Genomic DNA, 22,108 nt, shown 5'->3' with positions numbered 1-22,108 from the left:
GTCGCTCTGCACTACAATCTTTCCCTTTTGAGCCTTTGTAGAAGATATCTCTATAGCTTTTGTCTCTCAAAAGATTTTTCCTATTTGGCATTAGGTCAACACGATGTCTTGGGATATTGGCTTCCCTTGTTTATCAGACTCTGAAACCTTGAGGTTTTCCTTTACTCATTATTCTAAGGACAGGTCCTGGATTTATCCCTAAAGTGGCTCGGATGCTTTATAGAGTCTTAATTGGTCCTTCAGGGATTTCCCCCTGCTCATTACATGTGCTGGATGTTTGCTGCTGAGTCATTGCTATTCATCTGTGACAAACACTGTCCTTTCCAGTCATCTGACAATCATGTTGTGAGTTTTGGCCAGCACTACAAGGTTTACAATGTCTCCCAGGTACTGGAAATCAATAGGTTATGTCTGCTATCTTCTTGGCTTATATTTTAGGAAGAAGTATGTTTGACTCTGTTCAAGGATATTTGACAAGAGGCTTTTCTGTTTCTTGGTCAGAGGCTCATGATGTCTCTATAAGTGACAGTTGTTTAGCAGCAACTTGGGCATCTCCTTAAATCTTTGTTAAGTGTTACCAGCTGGATGTGCGTGCCCAGGAACAATTGTCTTTAAGCACAGTTGTATTATTTGCTGCATTAAGATCAGTGATTGATTAAGTTGCTGTAGTCAAAAGTGAACTGGGTTCTGTATTCTGCATTGGTATCTGTATGTTGGTGGTGGTGTAATTTCCAAGCCTGCTGGAAAAGTTTGGGTATGCCTGCATTTGTACATGACAGGGAAGAGGAAGAAAGATGTATATGTAATGTATATTTACCGCTAATCCCATTATTGTTGGAAAAAAGCACAATTGCTTTTGAAGCACTATGAGAGGCTGGGCCAGGGCTGGCTTTAGCACTAGTGGCGCCCATAGCGACAATGTTTGTGGCGCCCCCTCCCCCCCAATGACCACCTCTCCAATGGATTCCCGCTCTACCACCCTTAAAAGGTCTCCATAACCACGCTCTTTCAGATGCATTCAATTAGTTTTATAGTGTCACTCATAAAAGTGAAGGGTGTCAGAGCACTTTATATTGCACACACATTACAGAGACAATCAATCATATGTGTGTAAATCAATGTATAGGAAATGTTACATAAGACAGAGGACTGACTACAAGGGGTAGGTGGCTGGCAATGGGTAGGATTTATATGTCAACCATACTGGTTGACCGTAAAGTTTAGGGAGCTTGGTCTTGAGAAGCACAAATGGTTGGGGGCTTCTCTTTAATAATCAAAATTGGTTTCTTCCCAAATGAACCCTTTGTGGGGATAATGAAAGCCTGGGGAAAAAATAAATATGCTCTAATCTATACTTTAACTGCATTTCAGTTCTTTGAAAACAGTTAATAGCTCAGTGTTTCATATTAGGATTTTAATTTATAAACTGCAAGTAACAAAAGGAAGCCTGACGAAAGCAGTAACCCACCGACCTATTTACACTATATTCACTTTGTGATTTACATGGTACACATTCTTTGCAGCAGGCATCTTAACCCTCTGCACTACCTTATGATGAATCAAAACTTTCACCAGTAAAAACGTCCACTAGAGAAAACTCCGGTCTCTCTCTCAGTACTAACATTAATCACTGGAGTTATCTTGACATTTTTATTATTGGCTGAAAATTGCTGGAGGCAAGGCAACAGCAGGTTCTTTTAAAAACAAAATAAACTAGCACAAAGCTCCCCCTCACGAAGTCAGCACCCGGTGCGGTGGCACCAGTCGCACCGCCCTAGAGCCGGCCCTGGGCTGGACAATGTATTTACCTTAATGCTAACTCCCCGGACACATGACTGCACTTCAAAGCAACTTTCCTAGGAGGGAAGTCTGTGTGCAGCGCCTGCCTGCATGGTCTTCCTGGCAGTCAAGCGCTACATTCCAGCTCTGCTGCTGAACATTTTTCCTTCATTCCTCTGTTTCTCTAATCTGCAGGATGCAGATGTAGAAACAGTGAAGTTGACCACAGTTTTGTATCCGCTTTCTGCAGGTGGTAAACAAGGTCAGATTGGGATTCAAATTAGGCCCGGGCACACAAAGAAAAAGCGGCCCCTTTCATGGTTAATAACGTTTCATGAAACGTTTGTTAGTATCATCCTTTTAAAAGGCTACTACTCGTAATTTGTCTCACTGCACAGCCCTCCCCCCCCCCCTGCCCCCTGCAACGTTAGTGCTGGCTGTGATGTCCAAAAACAGCACTACCGCTCTCCGTTGTGCTCAGACACTCAAGATGGGAGGAGACCCACCACATGCTGTGACTCCTCAGTTTGGCCCGTTGTCCTAATGCACATGATAATGAGCCAGCTAGGCTTTGTACTTGGTCTTACTGACCTATGCTCGTAGGCTGAGGAAGCCATTTTGGGTTGAGTGCAGGTGGTCAAACTTGTCCAGGCAGGTGCGAGGTTATTTACATCCGAAATAAATAGCCCACCTGCTGGCACAGGCCCCTCGTGCAATGGCAGATTACCCGCCCTGCCAATTCGACCCTTATGGTAGGTAAGTTAACTTTGCCCATCCCTAGACTGTGGCTTCAACAGAGGCTTGGGTAATAGGACCACACGGAATTGTGGGTAAGGTATCCGTTCATAGGCCCTGTCCATGGTACCGCTGCCCTACCACTCTACAGGGATAGAGAAGTTGCCAATTTCACAAAACTTTGCTGAGTGTGAAAATTCAGGGAATATAAACGTTTTTCCTGAGTAATCACTTGCTAAAAACTCTTAACACCACTTTCTGTACGAGAGTGCTATTTTGCATATGCATTTTGAAGCAGTCAACTGCGGTTTTGCTCCAGCAAAAATCAATATTTGTATTTTGTCAACATAAATAATATACAAAGATTGATTTATGCTGCTGCGAAAACATCTCATCACCATTACAAAAAGGAGCAAAATACTGAAATCTTACAGGAGGCAATATGGAGCTAAGTAGCATCTTGATGCATATTAGCACCAATTGAGTTGTTCATACACACTGGTAGCAGCATGCCGGACCCTAGTGACTTCAAAAAAATTACGAATTCACCAACATTGGCGACCAAGAGGTAAAAAACAATGTTTATTGCTACGTGCTACTGAGATGTGAAATCCTTTTCCTGGTTTGTTGTTTTCTTTAGTCGACCGTTCATTAGAGCAGACTGAAGTTCAATTATTGCTTTAAGTACCAGGCTTCCTGCTTGGTTCTGTGCTAATTATTGGCACTTCTTTCATTATCAGCATAGTCTTTAATGACAGTGTAAGACAAGTCTAAGGCCTGTTTGGCTTGAGCTAATTACAAGTGATTCCCCAATTCAATTTCTGCTCCGAGGAGTGCAATAATCATGGCACAGTGCATTAGTTTTTTCACTGCCGGTGTCTGCCACATTGACTGTTAATTGAGTGAGCAAGGGCCGTTGGGGAAAACTACTTTAGCACAATGGGTTCACCGAGTGCTGCAGTTTTCAGCTCAGCAAGTTGCTTTCACACACTTTTTTTTCCTAGCTTGCATTTGGGATTTAACTAAAAGTGCTGCTGGAGAGATTGTAAATGTCAGGTCTGTGGAAGCGTTTAGAGAACTGAAATGTTCTTCTCCACTGCAGATTCAGGCTGCAGAGCTCCAAGTTGTGTGTCATTTACCAGTGTTTATAATTAACATCCCAGCTGAAGTTAATTAGGAAAAATTGACCAGAAAATGGAAACCTGATGAGCATGACAAAAGCAGTTCACTTGCTTAAAAAAGCATTATGCTGGGGATAAATTTGGACAGGTTTCTACACAAGCAGACATGCCAGATGAAGATGAACTTTGTGAACCCATTTGCAGTCAGTCCAAATCACTCGAAGGATTAAGGAGGGCTATTCAATAGCAAATTTGGATTGGAATAAACCATATTTTCCAGATAGAAAACTGTATACATTACAAAAAAAGCTTGACCATTAGCCAAATAGACATGCACAGCTGCTTTCACAAAAGAATGTACGCAAAAATCATGATTGCCAAAATCCAACAATTAATCAAATTGGCATGGCTAAACAAATAAAAATTGCACAATGTGCTGTTGTGTATCATTTTTCAAATTACATCAGTCATGCTAACCCGTGCAGTTAGTGACTTGGCAAGTGACCCATTGGCCCTCATATAAGCAAAAAAAACTGTGACCTTACATATAGGTTGATGGTAAAAACCAGCCATAATTAAGATCTAGAGTGCCCCAAACCCCTGTGCATCCCGGTGCCACAGCATTTGTTGCACAATTGGTAGCTGTGCCACAGGACCCAGTGTTTATCATGAGTATAAACATCTGCAAATAATATGAAAGCACAGATCCAGTATGTGCGTGCACATTACTAGCGGCAAACACCAGGCAGGGGTTCCCCCTTGGTGCTACACAATGTTACATAGTGCACAAGTGTTAGAAATGGGGGTCTCTAGTTGGCAGAGGTAGGTACCTTTGTCCAAATAGGGACCCTTCTTCCTAGTCAGGGTAACAGAGTTACACTCCTAAAATAACTCCTGCTCACCCCCTTGGTAGCTTGGCACGAGCAGTCAGGCTTATCTTAGAGGCAGTGTGTAAAGCATTCACACATAAACAACAGAAGTACCGTGAAAAAACGACAAAAGGACACCACATCAGTTTAGAAAAATATCCAATATTTCTATATATCTAAAATGACACCAAAACGATAAAGATCCAACATACAGGTTTTAAAAATATAAACTTTGCAAGTATTCCTCAAAATTGTAGTAATACCTCAAAAACGCAGTTCGTACGAGTCGATAGCTCTCTCCTAGGCAATTCGATACAGAAAACAACAGAGTCTAACAGTTCCAGCTGACCGTGTTGGTATGGGCAAAAGCGAAAGCGTGGACAGACTTGGTAACAGTACCTTTCTCGTTGCAGCGGGCATGGTGGTGCTAGCCGGTCGTCCCAACTGTTGCAGTTACATTGCAAAATGGAATCAATGCAGGGTGCAGTGCCAGCTCGGTGATGATCATCCAGTCAGCGTCCTTGAGACCAGGGCTCATGGTGCAGTGCTAGGCAGTGCTCAATGCGGTGCTGGCAGGTTGCGGTGCAAGCGCCAGAGCCGGTTAGAGGGAGCTGCTGCCAGTCAGCCCATACTGGTGTGTGGGACGATGCGGTGCATCGTGAGTCTTACGAGTGGTACCCCTAGCCACAATGTGATCACAGGTGTCGAAGTCAGCAGCAGTGACAGCGTTGGTGAGACCAGGATGGCAAAGGGATGCAAGGTGGTGCGGAGTGTGGTGCCCACAGGTCACAGTGCACGTAGTGGCTCGGTGGTGGCGGCATCGGTCATCGGTGAGACCAAGGTTGCGTTGCAAGATGTAGACTGTACCTTCTCTAGTGCCGTCAGGACACAGAGCCAGCGACGGAGTTGGTGATGGAGTTGGTTGCGTTTCCCTTCTCTGTGGCAACTGAAATAGCGCTTCCAGAAGCGGGTACACATAGGTTGGTTTAGTCTTTGCAGTCCCTGAGACTTCAAAACAGGATGTAAGTTCTACGTCAAGCCCTTGGAGATACTCAGCACAAGTAAAGAAAGTTCAGTCTAGTTCTTTCAATACCCAAGGCAGAATCAGAAACTGCAGGCCAAACCAACAAAGTAACAACACAGCAAATAGGCAGTACTCCTCCAGGCAGCTCTTCCAGCTCTTCCTCTTCGCTGGTTCCTTGATTCCAGTGAGCTCTCTGAAGTCTTTTATTTCCCTGAGACTTCCAACAAGAGGCAAGCTCTATTTCAAGCCCTTGGAGAAAACTCTAACAGCAGGATGATGAAAGTGCAATCCAGTCCTATCCCTCCCCAAAACTGAAGCAGCAAGCAGCAGGCCAACACCGCAAAGCACGCAGCAAATTGTCAGTTCCTCCTGACAGCTTTTTCAGCCCTTATTCCTAGCATGTTCCTTAGTTCAGCAGTAATGTAAAGTTCAGTATTCTGTGCCCCACTTTTTATAGCATAAAGTCATTTGTTCTCTGGTGGCAGAGAAGCTCTTTGCACAGCCAAAACCAGTTCTGTCCTCTCTGGTGCAGCTACCCGGCAGGAATTGGAGACAACATTGTCCCAGGCAGATCAGGCCCATTCAGGTATAAATGAAATCTCCTCCCCTACTCAAAATGCAGCCCAGGTCTATTCAGCCCAGCCCTGACTCATCCAGGACAGGCAGGATACACATCAACCCCCGCTCCTCCCGGTGGCCGTCTGAGAGAATGCACATCCCCAGCCCCTTTCATTCTAAATCCCGACAGTCAATCCACAAACCAGCAGAGGCACACAGGATGGCTAAGCAGGAAAATACCCACTTTCTGAAAGTTGTATTTTCAAACACCCAATATAAAAATCACCTGTACTGTGGAGGATTAAATGGTCAAACATGGCCATAGGGAAGTTTGAAAGATGGAAAACAAATTGGGAAAGCTGCCCCCCAGGTTACGAAAAATGTATATCATCAAGGGCTGGAAAGGACTGGCATGAGAACTGTGTGCACTCTTACAAGGAAAACCCGAGACCCCTGCAAAAATCAATGAAACTCATATGCAGGGTCCATCCTGAGAGATCAAAAAAAGCACACAGCAATTAAGGGCAAAACAAAGGGGACACAGGAAAATTAAAACTACCTCCACAAATGAGCAGAAAAGGATAGCAGCCAAGAAATACAAACATATTGTATGGGAGCATAAGAGGAAAGTACAGGAGGCCAAGTGAATTTAAATGTTTGATTTGACAGCCGCCAACAAACACCAACAATTGTGGCAATATCTCAACACCCTTTGCCATGGGGACTACAACAAAGGGATCTTGATTTTAGTAGGGAAATGGATCGCACACATCATAGCCCTCTACACCTAGCACTGGGCAAACCAGATCATGGGAGGGAAACAGAAGAAACTGATGCAGAGATGATTGTGGCATTAACTGAACATGCATAACCAAGCAAACTTGTGCTCCATAACATCCTGAAGAGGATCAGAAAGGACAGTACACTTTGCCCCAATGACCTACCTCAGTCATTATTCAGAGAGGTGTGGGTTCTGTGTAGGGTTTTGAAGTGTACAAGGAACGATGGCGCCTGTACTGGTAGCGGTGAGTGTTAGTTGAAGTGGCAGTATTATAATGGTGCAACACGGTCAGAGGAGACCCAAAAACCTCTGTACTAGGTGGTCAGGGCCCACCCAATCAGATACAAGCAAATCCTGTGCACACGTAACAAGAAGGTAATTTTTGCAAGTTTTTCAAAGGGAAAACAAGCAAGAGTATCAATAAATGAGGCAAGATGGATTCTTTGAGAAGATTCTTTTCAAAACAAATGTATTGAACCTCCCATTTCGGAAGGGTGACATCAAGTCAAAAGCAACCAGCCGACATATGATTCGTCAGGCGAGCAGGTAGCTCGTGACTCTTCAGGGCTGTAAATGGTAAAAGGTCTAACTGATTATATACCCGGTGTGAGATCCAAACCGGCATGAGGGTACGAAAAGTGCCGATGTGTAAGGAATACAGATTTTAACCAACCATGAATTGGAGGGCACAAATCCAAATTCACTTGTCAATCTTAACCAGGAAATTACTAAGGGCCTGATTACAAGTTTGGCAGTCTTGTAACGGGCCACCCCACCAGCACCCTGCTCCAAGACCACCAAACCTGTAGTCAGTCTGGCCACTGGATTAAGAGTTGTGATCCTGCTGGGTAGTCCTCCAGCGGTGCTCCCACTGCGATGCCTTTAAAGGCTCATAGGAGAGCCTTAGAAAGGCACCACCAGTGGAGTGACCCAGCCCGTTGCTGCAGGGACAGAAATGCACAATGTTGTGCTTTTCTGTCCATGCAGGAACAGGGGGTGCAAAAATACAGGGAGGCACAATATGTGGTCTCATGCACAGAGGCAACATGGGGCCCTGTAGTGCCTCCTTCGTTGTCTCATCATGACCCTTTTCATGGTGATCTAACTGCTATGAACAGGTTCTAGGTGAGGAAACTGCCACCAGATCATGGATCCCCGGTGGCTGTGGTGGTCCTGTGACGGTCCCACTGCCATAATTGTTTTTATGGCAGGTGGACCGCAAGTCTGGCCACCATGGGTTTGGTTGCCCAAACAAACTTTTAATTAAGCCCTAAGTCTAGGATCATTCAGTATCTCATATTTTAACAACTGTTAGTATGCATCAATGCCTTCAACAACTGTTAGTACTTTGTTATTGGTGTTCACTATAACTTGCATACACTTTGTAAGGATTTTAACAACGTATTTTGCAGCATGATATTTTGCACACTTTTCATATAGTTCTCAACCAACCATGAAGTGGAGGACATACATCCGAATCCACTTGGCGACCTCAACCTGGAAATCACTAAGTTCTGTATTATTTAGTGTCCTTAATTTTAACCACTGTCATTATGCACCAATGACTCTAACAACTGTTTGCATTATATTAGACGTGTTCACTATGAATTACATATGCTTACAAGGATTTTAACTACTTTGCATTTTACTGCATGATATTTTTAATCTGAATTGCATAAACTTGTAATGATGTTAAATAATCATACAATAAATAAGTAAATTGTAAATAAAAAAAAGGTCCAGACAAGAGCCAACAAAGACGAGGTGGTGTATATTTAACATTGGAAGTGGGCCTAGTATCCATGTATGAGTCAACTCGTTGGAAGCGGAAGCACCAATCCTAAGGCATTCTTTGAGGGATCAAATGTTGACTGACTTTATATAGCACATGGCACGTCTACTCGGCATTCTGCAATAAAGTTAGTCGGTGGCAGAACAAAGGAAGGCTAGGGAATGTGGCTGAAGAGAAATATTAGTATTTAAAGAAGCAAAGGAAGAACACATAATGTGGGACCATTCTCCTTCAGTGCTTACAAAGGAGTATGATCATAACTTTTCAGGACATCGGTCGATTTCTGTTGTTTCTATTTAGTACTTATTTGTCTACCTATCTAGATGTTTTCAAAATATCTGTGATCTGTATAGGAAATGGATAATATTCAGGATAATGGCTACATTTAAGTGGTATTTCTAAAGCGCAAATCTAGTCAAAACACATGAGAGTATTGTACGGAGTGGAAGAAAAGCACAAAGTCAGTCAACGAGTGATGGAGAAGTAGCTTTTTTTTTAAACAGATTTTATTAGTCAAATAGCACATATGAAGCAGGGCTCTGTAACCCAGAAACATCTGCATAACAGGCGTAACATCATCATGACTTTGACTTTTACAAAAGTAAAGCAAGGAAAAATGGAAAGCAATACAGATGAAAGACCATCAAAAAAAACATAAGCCAACAACCCCCCTCCCATCGCACTTAAGTCTTCCCCAGAGCAGCACATTAATAGAAAATGCAGCTTTGTCAATGATTGTAGCATACCATTACACATAGGACCATGTCTGGCACCAACAGAGTGTACATTCAGCTGTCGAGGGGCCTGCGGTAGAGACGGGCTCCAGCTGCAAGCCTCAATAGTCCACCCATTGCTTCCAAATTTTAAAATGTTTGTGCGGGCACCCTCTTGCTGTATAAATGGGAATCTCCAAGACCATGAAAAAGTCCAGGCAGTTCTTCCATGCGAACACCAAGGGTGCTGCCGGTGCCCTCCATGCCCTAGCAATATCTCTTTTAGCCAGAGTGAACCCAAGCAGCATAGGATGGCGTTTGTATATGTTGCCCCCCAGCCCTTCTAGACCATTTAAGAGTACCAGCTTCGGCGAGCGGGGTAGGTCCCAGACCAATACCTCTGAGAGGCAGGCGATAACTCCCCTCTAAAAGCTTGCCAAGGCAGAGCAGTGGCAGACCGTGTGCATCAGGTACCCTCCTCCAGTTCGCATCTGAGACATACAGGAAAGGCATCAATCCCACCCTGCACAATCTAACCCTAGTGAAAAATACCTAATGAAGGTACTTGAGCTGGATAAGGCACACACGTACTGCTATAGCAGCCCCACGGGGAGGCCAGGGCCTCCGTCCAGTTCTCCTCCTCCAGTGGGCCAACATCGCCCTCCCAGGCCTCTCTGGGTTTCTGTAGTGTGGGGGAGCTATGGGTAACCAGGGATTGGAAGATTGGAAGATTTTAGAGATCTTATGATCTTGGAGATCTCCCATAAACACCTGTGCCTCAATCAGTCTGAACTCGGCTAGTGACTATAAGCCCTCCAAACTAGGGGAGATAGCATGCCGGAATTGAAGATATTTATAGAACTGGGTTCTCTGCATGTGAAAGTCTTTCTGTAGATCTTGAAAGGACTTCAGGACCTGCCCCCGCATTACGTCTCCCAGAGTAGAGATACCAATACTATCCCAGCCACGAAACGCAGCTAGAGTAGCCAAGTGTGGCAATCATCCATTATTCCAGAAGGGAGTCTCCAGCGTCAATCCATTCCACCACCCCATCCCCTGTAGTGCTTGCCTCCAGATTTGAAAAACAACCTTCATAACTGACAGCAATGAGTTGCGCAGCGGTGCAGAGTATAGTATAGTATGCAAAGAGAAATCCTCCATACACCTCTGTTCAACAGCATAAGCAGGGTCGGCCCTATCCCCGTACCACCATTCATTTAAGACAAGCAGGTGTGAGGCCATATAGTACAATAGAATGTCAGAGATCACCAGCCCCCCAAAGTACGTAGATTGGAAGCACGTCCGTAATTCAACTCTTGTTACTCCACCAGCCCACAGAAACTGTTCCAGGGCCACATTAACCTGTCTGAACCATCTGGGAGGAATTAAGTAGGGGGGATTTTGCAAGTGGTATAGTAAACGAGGGAGCGACACCCTCTTGAAGATAGCTGATCTACCATAGATCGACAGTGGGATATGGGACCAAGTCTTGAGATCCTCCTGTACACGTTCCTATACTGGAGCCAAATTTCTGTCCCAAGACACAGTGGACGAGTCCAACAAAAATACTCCCAGATATTTCATGCCCCCGTAACCACCCGAACCGATGAGGCCCAGGAGCCCAGACCTGGTGCATCGCCAAGGACCCACAGAGTGGACTTTCGAGGGCTCATATATAATCCAAACGACTCAGGAAGAACTGCATGATGCGAAGTAACCTCTACCTGTCCTCTTCACATTAGTAAGAAAGAATAGCACATCATTGGCATACAGAGCAATACCGTCCAACAGTCCATGTGCCCATTCAAAGCCAGTCTCCTGTGCATCGATTTGCACCCAGGCGGCCAGGGGTTCCATAGCCATTGCGAACAAGTAAAGAGACAAGGGGTAACCTTACTTGGTGCCCCATCCAATGGAAAATGTTGAGGTGGTAGAACCAGCTACGCGCACTGACGAGGTAAGGTCAGTGTAAAGCAATGTCAGATATGACAAGAGGCGTAGTCCGATATTCAGCCTGCGTAAGAGCGCAAATAAATGTATCCAACTGAGGCAATCAAATACCCTATCCATATCTGCCTGTAACATCGCTGCTTGTTCACCCAACCCCTGGATGGCCACAATAGCAACATGTGGTCGGCGAATACTGTGACGTGTTGCTCTCTGAGTCATAAAACCAGGCTGATTGGGAGGCACTAGGGTAATGATGGGGGACCAAAGATTTTGGCCTCCAAGTTCAGTAGAGTGATAGGGCAATATGACGCTTGTTGGTCAGGGTGTCGACCAGGCTTGCGGATTACCACTACCTCCGTGTGTTTCTAGTCACGAGGCAGACAGCCCCGCTCCCTGGCCTCCTCCACCACTCTAAGCTAGTGGGGCCCGAACTGCAAAAAGTACTTTTTGTAAAAATTCACATGGCAAACTATTAGGCCCTGGGACCTTTCCAGAGTGGAGGTCCCCTAGGGTGGCACCCAACTCTTCCTCCGTGAGTGGAAGATGCAGCTCCGCACATGCCTCGCCAGACAAATCCTTAGACGGAAGGTAATCAACAAAACAGCCTATCACATCCTCATGTAGACACACTTTGGGGGTGTATAGCTCCGCATAGTACGTAGAAAAACTTTCAGCAATTTTAGAGGAATCCATAAGGGACTCCCCATCCGGGCCGACGATACCAGGGAGGGCCTGGGGGCATAATATCCCCTGACACAATCTGTGGAACAGCTTACTGGACTTATCTCCCCAGTGGTAGACCCTGCTACGGGTCACCAGCAAAGCCAGGAGGGCCTCATCTATTAAGAGGTCTGCATATCCCTGTTGTGCTAGCAACAATTGCTGATGGACCTGACAACCCCTGTCACCCCTACTGCAATTTTTCAGATATATAATAGTAGCGTCAGATTTTAGAAGGGGCTCCTTACACTCTATTTGGCTGCAGCGCAAAAGGAGATGTCAACTCCCCATATAGTGGATTTCATTGACTCCCAAAGGGGTACAGCCCTCACAGCCGATCCTATGTTAAATGTTAAGTAGTGGTCAATCGCACTCTCTAAATGCTCCCTGTAGTCTTACTTCTGTAGATTCCAAACTGAGAGGCACCATCGGAAGGGGTGTTGCGCCCAGCCCACCTTTAAGGTAAGAGCTACTGGTGCGTGGTCTGATAGACCCCTCGGGAGGATATCAGCATCCACCACTCTGTCTACCACCACTGAGGGAACAAATAAATAATCCAGACAGGAATAGGAATCGTGAACCGCCGAGAGATATGTGTATCCCTGTGCATTCCTGTGTAGTCGGTGCAAAGGGTCCACCCAATCAAGCCCCAACACCAGGGAGTGTAGTTTGGTCGGCTGGCAGACATTAGTACATCTTCTGGGCCTCCACCGATCTCTGGCCACTTCCATCATATCATTCCACTCCCTGACTATGGACATGCCCTCTGGTATACCCACCTACAAGGTGATAGGTTGCTCCACTAAGTCCCAAGAGAGTGTTGGGGGGGCATAGACACATCCCAGTACCATATGCTCTTCACAAACAGTGCCCCGAAGGAACTAATACCTCCCCTGGGTGTAAGCCCATGTCTTAACATGTTTGTAGGGAACACGGCGGTGGATGAGGATTGCCACTCCTGGACCCCCTTATGAACCCTGAGTGGAACACCTGGATGTAGCCATAGCATTGAATGCATAGTGCCTTCGTCCCCATAAGGTGCATCTCTTGTAATATGAGAATGTCGGCATGGGCCCTTTTGGACTGTTGGAGTATAGCCCGCATCTGAATTTGTTCATCGCCCCCGTGACGTTCCAACTGACTATCCGAAGGGTCCTAGAGGGAACCCATGGGCAACCTGATGGGGCTACCATGTGAGGCCCTAATGATAATAACTGGTGCATAGAAAAGTGTTTGGTGTGCCCATGGTGGCTTTATGCTAGTATAGAATAGTGTGATCAGAGGACAAGAACAACAATCCAGCAACCCCCTAACCACCACCCTAAACCTAAAAAATGATGCAGTATCTGGCACGGCGGGTGTAGCCTGTAGACCCCAACAGATGGTCCCGGCTCAGCCCCACCAATGGATCCCCAACTTACATTGTCAGCAGGCACTCTCCCTGTCAGGTAAAGTCCAACAGAGATACCGGGCCACATATGTGCTTCTCCAGTCAAAGCAATAGCATCTAAGTCTCACAGGACTGTGGTCATCCCCATCAATCAGGGAGCTGACGTGTGCTGCTGAGGGGAAGACCAGGCCCGGGGGGGGAGCATTGCATGACTGGGATCGATGTCTGGACCTTGAGCTTCTATTCCTTTTGAGCTTTGATTTTTGGAGCTTCTGAGCTGCCTCACTGGACAAAGAGTCTGATTCCCGTCTGGGTGGCGTGTGGGGACGAAGCCTCACCGTCTCATCTGTCCCCTGAAAGACCTCCTCCAGCGAGTCAAAAAAGTGGGTGTAGGATTGATAGACCACCCGCAGCCTGGCCGGATACAGCAGGGCATATGGAAGCTTGAGATCTCGATGACAAGGCTTGGCTGCTAGAAATGATTGTCTTCGTTGCTGGAGCAGCTTCGTATATTCAGGAAATATGAGGAGCAGGCATTATCGAATAGCAACAGTTCCTTGGCCCTGGCCTGTTTCCAAATAATGTTCCGATCATGATAATTCAGCAGCCTTGCGATGACTGGCCTCGGGTGGGCCCCAGGCAGGGGCTTCTGCATCAGAGCCCTATGGGTGCATTCCACCACAAAACATGGAGACAAGGACTCGGGGGGAGCTGGCTCTCTAGCCACTGAGTAAGGAACTGGTCCATGTCTCCCCCTCATAGCACTCTGGGAGGCCATCAAAACAGAAATTGTTACACCTGTCCATACCCTCAGCATCTTCCCCTCGGGTCACTAGGCCACGTTGGGTGGTCTCCAGTGAGGCCACTCGCTTCTGTAAGGTGACAACCACATCTTACACTCCAGATATTCTCGTCTCAGCCTCCGTGATGCACGCCACAGCGTTGCGCAAATCCTGCCACAGTAGCATGAAGTCGGAGCCAACTGCTCTAATTTTAGCGTCCTGAGCATCCCTGGATTGCGTGATGGCAGCCCTCCTGGTTTGTCTCTCATCATGGAGGCCACCGAGCCCTCCTGCTCCCAAAATAACCCCCACCAGCACACTTTGCAGGTCAGCCAGAAGACTGCAGGTCCCCCAATGCAGGATAAGGAGGGAGGAGGCACTCTCACTTATGCGGGTCAATATGCCTCAACAACAAAGTCCAAAGAGTATTCAAGCCGGGTGGGAACCACAGGACTGCAAATTTGCGGCCTGCGCGACCCGACCTGGCAGCCGAACATGGGACTGCCAGCAATTCAGAGGAGCCCAAACCTATTTAACCAGCACCTACCGGCAATTTTCCACCTCTGGGACAGTACTTTGCCCTACCGGAGTGCGCCGTTCCGATCCCCAAGGTTGCTGTGCACTTCCGGGTGTTGCTGCTGATGGCGCTCCCCGACAGGAATCCAGGGGGCCCCCCCGCACCCTGCGTCACTCCCTCCAGGGCCTGCAACCAGTTTCCAAAAATCACTGCAGCGGCCAAGGTTCGCAAAGGCCCCCACCAAGCACACAGCCTATGATCCCCTTAGATGACTTGCGCGACCCGATATGGCCGCCGATGCGAGTACTCAGTGCGATAGGGGAAAGAAGGAGCGGAAGGTGACCCACCGGGCACCGGAGAGCAGATATGGCCCCAATCACTGCACCGGCCCAGGATCAATGAGGTTCCCGCAGGCCCCCCCGGCATGGCTGCACCTACACAGCTCCAACATCAGCCGGATGCAGCCGCTGATAACCTGGCCACAACTTGTTGCGGGGAAGGAGACATCCTCTCACCGAGTGTAGATGTCTTGACCCGGATAGTCGCTACAGCGCTGAGTCCCCCTCACTGCAAGAGTTCTCCAGAGGCCCTCCGCTGCCGTCTCAACGCTCCGCTGGGGTCCCCAGACACGGCACGCTCTGTCTCTCCAGCCGTTGCGCTAGGCAGCGAGGCCCCGCCTTAGCTCCACCATCTGCTGGCCGCAGTCCAGGCCGCTGCTGCCTCATCACTCCATGCAGCAATCCAGGCCTGATAGAGGACTTAAAGCGCAGCCCCCACCCATGCCCCCCCAAGGGCACAGGCTAATTACCGAAAATGACCGGAGAGGCAGGATGATTAAAGGATATTTGCCGAGGCTGGACAGAGCTTGCCTAGCACACGTCCGCCATCATGGCTTGCTAGGCCACGCCCTCAAAGTAGCTTGTTTTTCGATTCTTAATGCATTATTGTGCAAAGGGCTTTTACTTTTCCCTGAATTGGAGTACCATTGGAGCAGTCCTGATAGATATGGGGAGGTAGTTTTAGATCTTGGGTGTATAAATGGAAAAGGCAGCTGCCTTGCTTTTTCTTGTTTTACACTTCTTCGACTGCATCTACTTTTGTCCTGGCTATGGGTGTGCAGCGAGACCCACCAGAGATGGTGAGTTTGTCTGCAAGATAAGCAGGGTTGCTGGTTGTGATGGCTTTGTAACAAACACACTTCCTAGAAGGTATATGCTATAAAGCTGGGCATCATATTTTTCACAGCAATATTAATCGCTTAGAAACAGCACTTACAAAATCTAATAAAAGATATTAAACAGAACTCCTAAACACTCGCCACCACACAGCTCCATACTAACGCTCACTTCTGTGGTAGTGTGGGTGAACAGTTAGGCTTATAGGGGGTAGTGCTAAGTATTTGTTTTACTCACAGAATCAATAAATGAGACACACTCGAAGAATAAATACGAAACCCATTTAGAAATATAAAAATGCTTTTTATATATGTGTTCGAACAAGAACTATGTTTAAAAGTAAGTACTGTATTTTTTATGAATTTTTAAAGATAAGCAAATAGTGCAAAGTCATGCGCAATTGAGGATAAAGCAGGTAGGTAAAGCACATTGGACTGACAGTTGTAGGGGTACAACTTCCAGGTTTAAAGTAACAGGAAGCAAAGGTCAACTGTTCTGCCAACAAATCGTTAGTTGCGTCCCAAATTCCGCAGGGAGTTGGCGGAGTAAGTAACTGGCGAGCGACAGGGAAGTGGGGTAAGCTGCCCAAGGGGACTTCCGAGCAAGTCCGAGAGCTCCCACATGGGGGTAAGTTGCAACGGCCTTAAGTATAAGTTGGTTTGTTGTTACCCAGTGCTGGCGGGCTGGGTGCAGAGCAGGTATGTTGACCAGCCACATTGCGTAAAGGTGCTCCTTGCGGTTAGGGGCCAGCAACTGGCAGGGCGAATTAAGGACTGTTAGGCCACTCTCAAAGTGGGTCTCAGGGGTTTCGATGTCCCTCGGCGGCTGTTGGGCTCTGGTGCAGTTGGAGTCCCGACTGGATTTTTCAATGTCGGTCTTGGTTGCAGGGTGTTCTGTACCCTGGAGAAAGGTACTGCACAGCTCTGGTCAGTCCTAGTGCTGCCACACTCTGTGGGAAGACAGATCTACCCTTCCTGAGCATAAGTATCTCTTCCTGGTCTGCTTTTGCTCCATTCGGGCTGGGGTGCTGCAAGTCGGTGGACCGGACTTTTGGTTTCGGTGTCAGCGGTCTGCACAGCAGTAGATCCTCTACTACGAGGAAGCTCTTGGGCAGTTTGCAAAGGCTGGTAGTGCTCTGATGTTCTTAGAGGCCACATAGCACCAAAACGAGACAGTTCATCTTGCTTGTTGAGTTTTGAATCCACAGGCAGGAGTTTGCACCAAAACTTTGCTGCAGACACTCAGTTCTAAGGTTCAGCAGCTCTTTTTTGTCATCTTTGTCTTTAGGTCTGTTGAATCTGAAGTTCAGGGTCGAGGGGTGACACCTAAATATTCAATTTAGGAGTGTTAAGGGTAGTACCGGGTAGTAGTGGGGAACGTCGTTTACAACGCGGTGTTTACACCGCACGACCTTTTCCCCGCAGCTGTTACAACGCAAGTCGTTACTACGACTTGCGCTGGATGGCGCTGTGGGATAAGGAATGTTTTAATTTTATAGTCCAACACCTTCCCTACTGTTACGGGGACTGGTGTTGGAATATAAAATTAAAAAATTCCGAAATCCGCGCCCTCCAACGCAAGTCGTTGTAACGACTTGCGTTGTAAAACCTGCGATGTCAAGTACCGCGATCTAAAAGATCGTGTTGTACTGACATACATCCGGTAGTAGTCAAAGTAAGGCTTACCCGTAGGAGGACTACACCCTCTATATGACCACTTCCTGTGGAAAGTGGCCATAACCCTGACCTTAATAGGCTAATTCTCTCCAAGTCAATATGGAGGATTCTGAAAAGTGGGACCCACATTAGCTGGCCCACCTTAGGGGTGGTTCTGGATGAATGTAGGCACACCTTCCAATCTAAATAATTTCCCCACTTGTCTTACTGCAAAAAAGTGGGGTCAGGACAGGGGGTGGGCACCTCCACTATCTGGAGAGGCCCAGAGTTACATATCAAAGGCAGCAGGGCCTTTAAAGCTTCTCGCCCTGGAATTTCCATCCTGCTTGGAGGAGGTGTGAACACCTCTGTCCAGAGCAGGATTTGTTTCTGTCCTCCGAGAGCGAAGGCGTCACCGCAGGAGGTCAGAAACATGTCTATGGTGGCTGGCTGGTCGAGACTAGTCAGTGAATACACTAGCAGATGGTAGGTTTTCAGGGGCACCTCTAAGGTGCGCTCTGTGTGAATTTATTGATACATCATGCACTGGCATCCATGTGGGTTTATTAAAATGAGGTACCAGACACCTTGGGGTTCAGTGTAGCCATCATGCAGCTGGGAAAATTGTAATGATGAAGGTCCAGCCCATGTAATCATTATGGCTTCCCTGTGCACTGGTAATATCTTAGGGTGAACTTAGGAATCTCTGGGGTATATTTACTCTCACAGGTATGCCCTCATATGGGTATAGTGCAGCCTGCCTTAGGGATGTAAGGCCTGACATAGGGGTGACTTACCTATACTACATAATGTGCTGGCAGGCATTGCACAAAGGGATGTGTGCCATGTCAACTCTTCGGTATTCTCTGCATCAAGACACGCAGGCTGCAATGGCAGTTTGTATGAACTTGGTGCGGGGTCCCTTAGGTTGGCACAATTCGTGCAGCAGCCCTTAGGGACCCTCTTTAGGTTCTATCCCCAATATATCAGGAGTACCATTTATTAGGGACTTACAAGGGACCCCAAAGTATTGCTAATTGAGGAACAATCATACAGTTTAGGGAAAGAACATTGGTGTTGGGGACCTGGTTGGCAGGAACCTAGCACACTTATATAGTTAATTAAAGTTTTATATAGCGCAAACATGACCCAAGCGGGTATCAGAGTGCTTTACAGAAGACATGGGTAGATAGCTGTGGGGGAAAAGCAGATAAATATACATCATGTAAACATATTAGCTGGTGACACTGAGGCTGTATCAAGTGCCAAGTAGCAGTTTAGCCGGCTAAACAGAATAGGAGACAAAAGGAGAAGGGCTTCTAGTTCAGTGCAGTGTTCATCAGTATCGCTTTCACTTCCATTTTGAAGGCAAGTGTTGAGGGAATCAGTCTTGTTTCCACAAGAAGGGAGCTCCAGATTCTCAGGGTAATACCAGAGAATGAGCGATTGTATGTTTTCATTTTTTTAAACTTCTTTGGCTTGAGGGGCAATGTGCTGGTGCTTCTTGAGAGTCTCCTGATATTTTGAGCTTATTTGACAGGTAAAGAGGAGTGTTGAAGTGTAGTGCTCATACATGCATTTTTTAGCTTGATCCTTGACTCAAACGGAAGCCAATTAAGCGATTTTAGGTCAGGAGAGATGTGGTTGGTTTTCTTGGAACCAGTGATGAGTCTAGTCGCGGCATTCAAAGATGCTCTGAGGGGGGCTAAACTGAGTTTTGGTAGCCGTCATAGAGTGGCACAGCCGTATTCTAGTCACGAGATTACCAGTGCTTGCACCGTAGACTTGAAGTCATCTTGGGGAATATAGGGTTTGAGTTTTCTTAGTATGCTCAGTTGATAGTTTGCTCCTTTGGTAGATGCTTTGATGTGATCTTGCATGTTTAGGTTCTTGTCTAGCACAATTCCTAGAGATTTCGTGGAGTCAATGATGTGAGGTGTGCAGTTGAGAGTGGTGAGGTTTTTAAGCTGTTTCTCCACAATGGGTGTTTGCCTGGTGGGTGAGTTGAGGAGGAATTCCGTTTTAAGAGCATTTGGTTTGAGGTGGTTGGAGGTTAGCCAATTATAAATTGTATGCAGAGTTGCATTGAGTGATTTGATATCTTCAGGGGAAGAGATTTTCATGTACAGTTGTGTGTCATCCTCATACATGTGGTATTGGATGTTAAATGCTTTGAAGATTACCATAAGTGGTTAAATGAAAAAGTTGAAGAGCATGGGGAAAGTAAGGACCCTTGGGGGACACCCAGAGAGCAGGGACTGAGGTTGGAGAGTGTTTGATTGTATTTGACTCTCTGCATTCTGTTGTTGAGAAAAGAGGCAAACCATTTTAGTACAGTGCCTGAGAGCCTAATCCTACGTCCCAAAAGGTTAAGTAGATTGTCATGTGTGATAGTGTCAAATGCAGAAGAGAGATCGAGTAATATTAGTAGGCAGGATTTATTCTGGTCAAGCAGAGTGAGGACGGCGTCCACTACATGAGTGATGGCCGTTTCGGTGCTGTGGTCGTGACAGAAACCCGATTGGGATTGGTCTAGGAGTTGGAATTGCTCAATGTGTTTGCGCAGTTGCTCATTTCTCAAAGAGTTTTGCCAGGGTAGGGATGTTGGTGATTGGTCAATAGTTATTCAGGTCTTCAGGGTCAGCCGTGGGTGTTTTTTAGAGTAGGTTGGACTATGCTAGCCTTCTGGCAGTCAAGGATCTCACCTTGAAGAAGGAAAGCATTGATGATCTTGGACAAAGTGGGTCTAGTAATTCTATCATTTCTTTAAAGAAGCTGGGGGGAGGGGTCATTAAAGTAATTTGAAGGTTTCAAGGTCGAGAGTATGTTGAAGATGGAAGTGTCATTGATGGGTGTGAATTGACTCCAAGAGGCATTGTTTTTAGGGGAGAGACAAGGGGGCGTAGGAGGGGGCGCTCGTAAGGAGGAGTCAGGAGAGGGAGAGAGATCAATCAGGGTCAACTTTGATCTGCTTCGATCTTACTTGCCTTTTCTGGGAAGAAGTCAGCAACAGGATCGCAGTTTGGCTGAGGGCAGGAGATAAGAGGAGATTGGGTAGGATTGTTATTGGATTGTAGCTTAATCAGCTCAAACAACCTTTTCGGGCAATTTTTGGCTTTGTTAAGTTGGGATTTAAAGATTTCTTTCGCTTTTCTTATGAGTTTGTTGTATCTACTCCTTTTTGTTCTTAGAGTTTTTAGTGGGCCAGTGGATGGAGTGGATCTCCAAGCTCGTTCTGCTAATCTTAGGTTGTGTCTTTCGGCATTTAGGCTCTCATTAAACTATGGTTTAGAGTCTTTGATGGATTTTCTTTTTAGCTGAAATGGGGCAGTTGCATTCAGTGCAGACAACATGGATTTGTTGTATTGTTCAGTAAGGTCGTGGACATCGGCCATAGTATACGAAAGGTGATATAGTGATGGTCCGACTAGTCACAGGGGAGAATAGATTTGAGCTGAATGGAGTTGGGATTGGAGATGATTGAATCAAGGGTTGAGCCTAAGGGGTGCATGGGACTGTCATAGAATTGAGTGGAGATCGAAGTCACCAAGAAAGATCTGGGGGCAGTGTCAGCCCTGGTTGGAGGAGATGGTTTCCATGTTTTTTTCAATTAGGGGGAGGTTGTCTCCTAGAGGGTGGTAGAAGATGTGTAGGCCGCATAGGGGTCTATGTTTGACAGTGATGTCAATGCATAAATATTCACAGGATGAGAGACTTGCTGAAGGGGACTGTTTTGCTGAGAGAGAGTTGTGGTTGATTCAGGCTATTCCACCTCCGGTTCTTTTAGCTCTATCGAGTCTGATAATGTTGTGGCTAGGAGGGACTAGAATGTCAAGGATGGGACCTGAGTAGACGGTAAGCCAAGTTTCGGTGAGTTTAAGCATGTTCCTGAGCAAGGATGAGATTGGCAAGGTCCGTGGCATGTTTTACCGCTGAGCTACAGCTGAGCAACATGCATTTCAAGTGAGATTTGAGGACAGTGGGAGAGGGCTGTGTAATGGGGATCTGCATGAGGTTATTAATGTTAACTTCATTGCATTGAGTCTGGGAGCTCTATAGGGGTTAGATGTGATGCTTTGTATAGCCCCCATGTGGCCCTGCTTGGGATTAGTCGCTCCAGGCACATTTAAAGAGGCAGTTTATGGGGATCCACAGGGGCCTGTGATGACCGTATGAGAGGAGTTGTAAGCTCAGAGGAGTGACAGAACATCTGGTTCTGATAGATGATTTTTGGATCTGGAGGGCCTAGTAGGGGCATTAGGATAGGGAGTGGTATTCCAGTTCTGGTCTGGGGTTTTCAATCCGAGGTAACTCAGGAGCCTAGTGGACGGAGGTGCTAGTTTGGGGTGGTGTTGGAGCTGAGGCAAGATCTCCAGGGAGTTCTTTTTGGAAAAAGAGAGTGTGGGCCAGTTCCAAGGTGATGTTAAGGAGGTTTGTTTTGTTGGTTAGATTTGAGTTTTAGGAGTTCACAGTTTATTTCCTTGAGCTTAGACACAGGATCTGATCGAGTATCAGAGGTCCTGTTGAGGAGAGGAGTCGAGTTGTTC

This window comes from Lissotriton vulgaris, chromosome 11 (genome assembly GCF_964263255.1).
Source record: "Lissotriton vulgaris chromosome 11, aLisVul1.2, whole genome shotgun sequence".
NCBI classification, from domain to species: domain Eukaryota; kingdom Metazoa; phylum Chordata; class Amphibia; order Caudata; family Salamandridae; genus Lissotriton; species Lissotriton vulgaris.
This window is presented reverse-complemented; position numbering follows the sequence as displayed.